The following is a 7,386-nucleotide window of genomic DNA, read 5'->3' as shown; positions in this document are numbered from 1 at the left end:
ACAACACAATATGATAATTAATATTGAACAATAATTTAGGTTGCTACTTCCTTTGTGAGATACCTTTCGTAAACGGCGGTGTTAACGATGCGTGTTCAAGTAACTGGGAATTTGCATAATGCGCATGCTCATTAAACAATTGGGTTATACCATCAAGTGCATGTAGACAAATGACATGTTCGTCAAAAATCTAAATTTTATGAGGAAAGACGGGAACCGGAAGTAACCCTACAATAACTTGAAGGTAGTGGTATTGTTACTACCGTACAGAACGTGTGGAAAAAGTAATTGATAGAGCCACCGTCGTCAGCTATGTACTACATTGTCGGCCAAACTCATAAAGACGCACCTACACATGAATTGATGACGTCACAAATTACATGGCGGTCACCTTCAATCAGGGTCGTTTGTTCGGTTTATGCGAATTGGTAAATACAAATTACGATAAAGATACGTAAGACATTAACAATTAGGTGGAACAAATCACGGGACAATTTAATAATAATAATCCTAGCATGTTAAACAGAATGATCATATCGTAAGGTTAGGTAGAATTTAAAAAGGAATAACAGGTACTTACAAACTAGGTTACAGGTTTGATAAAGGTGTTTACACCATCTACATCTACATCTATATCCAGCTAAGGCGTTCTAAGTTATTGTATTGCATCCATGTACATTTCCGCGTCATTACCAGCACCAGTCAATGCTGCTTGACCCGCCGCTACTGATGAAGTACAGCGTTTAGGGTCAAAACCACTACATTCACCCACAACTTGTTTCCACATAACAACTATAATATTTTACATCACGTATTTCTGTTTCAAATACCGCATGCCTCGACCAATAACGATAATTAATTAAACATAAATTTTGTTAATTAGCACTTTAATACGTAGTTCCGGTGGAAGCACTTTACATAATGTGTTACAGCCAAAACAGCCCCGAAATGTTGCAATCAAAATCACTGAATTACAAGTATTTTCATCATATACACTTTTCATAATGTCATTATGTCGATTTTATTCATTATGTCAATTTTAAGTGTTTTTAAAGTGATGACAAGCTTAGTATCCCAAAACAGTACAAATTTCGTTCAAACGTCGTCGTTTAATATGAGCTAATTTGCCACACTTCAGTTAACCTAAGCTCTAAATGATCGCAGAGTTCTGAAACAATAATCAAATAAGTTAAAAATAAATACACGTACACTATATTACAGCATAAGAAATTTGTGATAAGATCAAATTCGGCTGACTGGCGGCCATTCTTAAAATAAACTCCTTAAATCCTATTACGTCATGACTGGACCGATTTCAATCAACAGTTGCAATACATATTGGATTGCAGGTGTACATTGTTGATTCACTCATTTATGTGATTTTAAAATGTCAAGGAACTTTAAAGTATTGCCGGAACTATGTCATTTAGGTGAACATCGGTTGGTTAAAAAGGTCATCCCTTCAAGACCATGATGCATGACTTATACAATCCATGCTGTAGCGTGATGTTATGCATCGATGTGTAGAAAATATTCAAACTATACACGAGTCGTTAAAGGCCAGGGTCGGATATTTTGTTTTATTGTTGGATTGCTTGGACCGCTGCAACCATGGACTGATTTGTGTTATGAGGTCCAATGGTTTTTGAAAATGTACTGTAGCTCCATTGATAAGAGCTGACTCGGCTTAGACCATCATCCCACAGCCTTCGGGTTGAATCTGATCGTAAACTAAACATACCGAGGAATATGAGAATCTGTAAATTATGTTATTTAGGGTTGGTTGAGGATGAATACCATTTTTGCCTGGTATGTCCACGTTATGTAAATCTTAGAAAAAAATATTTACCTATATTTCATCTGTCAAATCAGACTTACGAAAAATTTCTTCGTTTAATGCAGTTTGACAACTTATCTGTACTTCAAATTTCAAAATTTGTATTCTACACTTCTAAACACAGAGTCAATCTACTTAACCAGTTGTGACTAGTAGATTCAACAATTATTTAAAGGAATCCCTCTGTATGTATTTTTTCTATTTTTTTGATTTATTGTACCATAGGCCTGAGGCCATTGTACTGAATAAAATTCATATTCATATTCATAAGACCTGACTTTACCCCCTCTTAATCATGAGGTCAATGCCTCCTCCTCATAACTGCCCACCGTGAAGACTGTCAGCTTTATGTGTCCAGTCGTCACGCAACTTGTCTTGGAAGACGCCATCGACGGTAGAGGATGGCTAAAGGAAGTTATACTGCTGGTATGTTAATCTTAGATGAACACGGAAATGAGGAAAAGAGAAATGAACAAGTAAGGAATCAGTAATCATAATGGCGACCGTTTACACTATCAGGCGATGAAATTACCAACAAATGTACCATCCAATTTGCTCAAAGCTGTTTAATATTATTGGTAACAGATGAATGGTGAGTGGGCAAATGTGATTTATTAATTGGGTTACACCTTGATACGTTTACTTAGTGAATATAGGGGTGCTTCTGCTTTCAACAACAGGGTGTTGGTGTGTGCAAGGTATTCTATTTTAAGCTATCCATTAACTAATGTTAAGTCCGACTCAATCATTAACAGTCGCACGTACAACTTATCTATTCTATTGTATTTGAACTTCAAGATATACGATTATCGTATATTTTGTTTTCTGGTCCTGTTCCAGTTTTATTCATCCTTCCTTCAACATTACAATCATTTGTGACAATTTAGGTTTGAACTTGAAATGAACAAGACTTGATTGGTGCATATTTTTCTACTTCCTTGTTGTTAATTGGAGATTTGATCTGCAGATTTGTGACCGATGCATTTGTTATTATTCTCTGTATTATTATCTTTTAAACTAGATAAAATGTTTGTTATTAACCAGTTTGGACAAGGAAGTTTACTTATACTCATAGCACATACTTATCAGTACGATATAACTTACATCTCGACGTTCAGTACTAGATTTAAAGACATCTCACAATTAGTTGTTAGTGGTTAAGTTGAAAGTAATCAACAATAATGCCCAGTCCAGACTTTGAGTGCTTTTGTGCAAATGTTGTATTTTCTCTATTAGAAGCTCATCTATAATAATAGTGCATAGAATTAAATTTAATAAATTTAATACATCGACACTTGTATATCATTTATGAAGTACGTGCGCTACCAAAAATATAATACAGTTATGTCTTTTATGTACAGTTATGTCTTTTATATACAGTTATGTCTTTATATCATTTATGAAGTACGTGCGCTACCAAAAATATAATACAGTTATGTCTTTTGTTATAATTATTAGGGAATTTTAGCTGTTTTAAGATGATTGGTCATTAAGAAAAAAAATTACACAGTTACACAGGCTTGATACTCATTATAATATTAAAAAAATATAATTTGCATTAATTGGTACAGAATGAATACAGCATGATATGGGAACAATCAGTTTACATACATCTCATCAACACCATTGTTCCATAAGCTTGATACAAATGTAAGTTATATTTGAACAAGCTTAACTACCATACACACATTTACATAATATACATATTCATACATACACATATTTACATAATATACATATTCATACATACACATATTTACATAATATACATATTCATACATACACACATTTACATAATATACATATTTATACATACACATATTTACATAATATACATATTCATACATACACACATTTACATAATATACATATGTATACATACACATATTTACATAATATACATATTCATACATACACACATATAAATAGTTTGTATGTTTATTTTTGTCTTATGGCACATGCACTCCCCAATTAAGCCATTCAGAGTGACTGCATACTTAGTGTTATTGTCGTCTGGTTATAATTTTACATTTCCCCGACCCGATTGATTGGTGTTTGATGACAATGACTCGCCACTATAAAGGGCGGTGGTCATTGCGGCATGTGCGCATGTGCGACATTCGTGTTGATAAACATTGATTTTCCCACAATCTATTGCGCTCTTCTAATAGAATGTATGAGTTTTGATCTGGTTGCGACTTGAAATAATTACCACCGGTGACTCCTTCATAATTTCTAATCACCTAAAAAAATACCTAATTAAAGATAGGTAACGCCTCAGTTTGTATTCGTTGATCTGCACACAGTCCCTCTATCCCTCTATGATAGAGGGACTGTGATCTGTCAAAGTTGCTATCTCTTGGAAATTGTGTATCATAATGTCTTAATTTCCGAATTTCAGATAAAATGCAAATACACCAGTATGTACGGAACAATTTCGAAATGCATTATTTTAAAGCATAACACATACGCATAGGAACCAATTGGCATTTTGTTCAAACGTTTTGTTAAAATAATAATACTTGTTTTATTCCATTCAGGGTTGTCAAGCTGCTTTCAACTTTTCCAATGAGGAAGAAACTGATAGATTTAAATGCGTGTTTGACGAAAAGATCATGAGAAAATCGGCGGGTAAATTTGGCATGTCATTCGTTTTTTTCTTCATTCAACAACCACACTCATCCATTCACTCAATCAATCAAACTCCCACCAAATTTATCTCACACTTCATTCATAAAGCTACTAACACAATGTGCAACAGTATCAACAGAAAAAGCAGCAAGTTCACTAACTGTAAAACATTGACAATATATTGAAATACATGTATAAAGATACTCCCGAAGCATTAGTAATAAACTGAAGAACTAAAGTCGTAGTAGTCTGATAACTTATTTCAGAGACAAAATCGCCGTATATTTGTGGTTGGCCGTATTGATCAATTTCAATTTCGTGACAATCATCAGAAATTGTGCCGACCTTCTATATCGTAAAAAATATAAATTTTCACTGGGATTTAATTTCACTATTTTAAACATATTCACAAGGCGTTAAATTCACTGAACACCCAGTAAATTATAATGTGTGTTATCGTAATAATAATGTTGACAGGAATTCAATTCAATTTTAGCGGATAGCACGTATCAGTAAAAAAAAGCAAAATTAGAACCTAGTGAAAAAATAATCCCTTTACAATATTACGAAAAACGTCATTATAACTAATAACTTGTAAAGCGAATATGAATTATCATTTTGATTGTACTATAATTTTACTTTTCTGAAACTTGTATGTTGTTGTTTTTTATAATATATTTGTTACGTTTAGATCATTGTGTCAGAATTTGTCATTGCTTACCTGTCTTAATTAAAATTATTGAAAAGATACACAATATATATGTTTTGTGAAAAGTAGCAAAAATTTAACACCTATCATGATAGTTATAATTTTCTATAGGGTACATATACATATGCAAACATCACTGAAACAGCTGCAAAATTAATTGAAGGTCGTTCTTTTTCAGATATTTTTCATGTCATATCATATACCACCACGTTCTTACTCGTTTGGTAACAGAAAAAATGCAACGATTACCGTTTTAATTTAAATTGCCTCCATGCATGCAGCATATCACAGTCGCGGCACATCATGCGTTTGGCCTCTCAGATTCGCAGCGCATCATGCGTGTAGCATCTCATGGTCGCAACGCATCATGCATGCAGCAAATCATGGTCGCAGTGCATCAAGTGTGTAGCATCTCATGGTCGTGGCAAATCATGCACGCAGCTATCATGGTCGCAGCGCATCATTCATGCAGCATATCATGGTCGCAGCGCATCATGCATGCAGCATATTATGGTCGCAGCGCATCATGCATGCAGCATATCATGGTCGCAACGCATCATGCATGCACTATATCATGGTTGCAGCGCATCATGCGTGTAGCATATCATGATCGCAGCGCATCATGCTTGCAGCATATCATGGTCGCAGTACATCATGCGTGTAGCATTTCATGGTCGTAGCAAAGCATGCTGTGGCAAATCATGTATGAAGCATTTCATGATTGCAGAATATCATAATCTAACATTGAGTGTTATAATAGCTCACGACACATCTTATCTAGTTTTAGCATCACTCCCTGTTACATTGGGGAAAAAGAGAAAGATGAGAAAGATGCAAAAGCCGCAAGATGCAAAAGACAAATTCGAAGCAGATATAGGATGTCCCAGTGATTTTAGGCAAGCCAATATAATATATTATTTGTATTGAATTTTATGTTTCTTTGCACTCTACAATATTACGTACGGAAAGGTTGGTAATACTATAAATAAACTCTAATATTCACTAATTCAGCCCAAATTGATTTATATTTTTGTACTGAGGTTTGGTTTATTATTATTATATATTTTTTAAATATATGAAACAACACTGAATGAAATAACGATATGCACAACGGATATTCCAATCCATGATCGAAAAGAATTTATAACAAGACAAAACAAATGTGAATGAAGATATAAAATTAGAATGCAATTTCAATTTCGAAGAAAATACTAGTTTTAACTTCAAAGTCAATTGACACGTGATAAAGCCCAATCGCGGAAAGTCGTAGCCGTCGTTGGTCGGCACATTCCAACTTGTTGAAAGCAATATTTGAAGAAACTCTTATCGCAATTTAATATTTGTGAATATTTTTTTATCACCAGACATATTAGTCATATTGGTTGAAATCCGTAAAAAGGGTTTGTGGTAAGTCGAGCATTATATTCATTTTCATAAAAGAATGGTTTACTTGACAATGACATTGATAATTATTATGCATTCATGATATGATATTAAATGCACTCAAATAAAATCTGTATCCATGCGTCATCACATGTAACACTGTAGTTTGCTAACCTAAGAGCAGTGGATGAACTGTGTAAGCTAATGGTCTAAATTATTTTGGCTCGTCTAAAATATGTCTCATTTGTGAATCAAGTAATTAAGAACCTACAAATATGAGTAAATATACTAGCCGGTCGAGAATACATTGATGACACGTGGGCGCATAACTGTGATACATCGGTGGTAGAAGTAAAATAGAACAACTTTCACAGCCAAATATTAATATGTTTCTATTTTGGTGGTTGCATATTGAATTACTTGCCCATTTGAAAATCCAATCTGTTGTGTCAATGGTTCTAAATTGGATTTTATTTTCAACTATAATTAAAATCTTCTTTTCCCCCTGGAAATTCGATCAAAATAAATTACCAATTGCATATGAAAAATGCAGTATTAAAATCTTTCACTTTTTTTTTTGGTACAGATAAATAAGCTTAATCCCGCGATAAAGAGTGCATTCAACAAACTTAGTATTCCTATTTCCGAACAACTATCCACAGACAAGAAGGATATGTCTCCGACATCAAGCCCATTCTTGAAGACAATGGATAAATCAATAGACGAAGCGGAACCTTTAGGCAAGCACATATAACAACGTGTTAGGTATTGTGTTCTGTGCTAAAGTGCACTGTCCTATGCAATGCAATAACTGAAGCCTGGTTTT

General features: G+C 33.9%; 1 long non-coding RNA gene across 1 annotated transcript; it reads left to right on the top strand.

Moving 5' to 3' along the window:
* The first annotated feature begins 2,284 nt into the window (after positions 1–2,284).
* Positions 2,285–6,127, top strand: LOC146741813 (uncharacterized). Its single transcript, XR_014929784.1, has 3 exons — positions 2,285–2,429; positions 4,378–4,468; positions 5,959–6,127. It is a non-coding gene; the product is annotated as an uncharacterized LOC146741813 (long non-coding RNA).
* Positions 6,128–7,386: the final 1,259 nt, after the last annotated feature.

This window comes from Saccoglossus kowalevskii, chromosome 6, assembly GCF_978046115.1.
Source record: "Saccoglossus kowalevskii chromosome 6, keSacKowa6.1, whole genome shotgun sequence".
In the NCBI taxonomy this organism is placed as follows: Eukaryota; Metazoa; Hemichordata; class Enteropneusta; family Harrimaniidae; genus Saccoglossus; species Saccoglossus kowalevskii.
The sequence above is the reverse complement of the archived record's forward strand: the minus strand, read 5'-3'. Positions and strand labels throughout refer to the sequence as shown.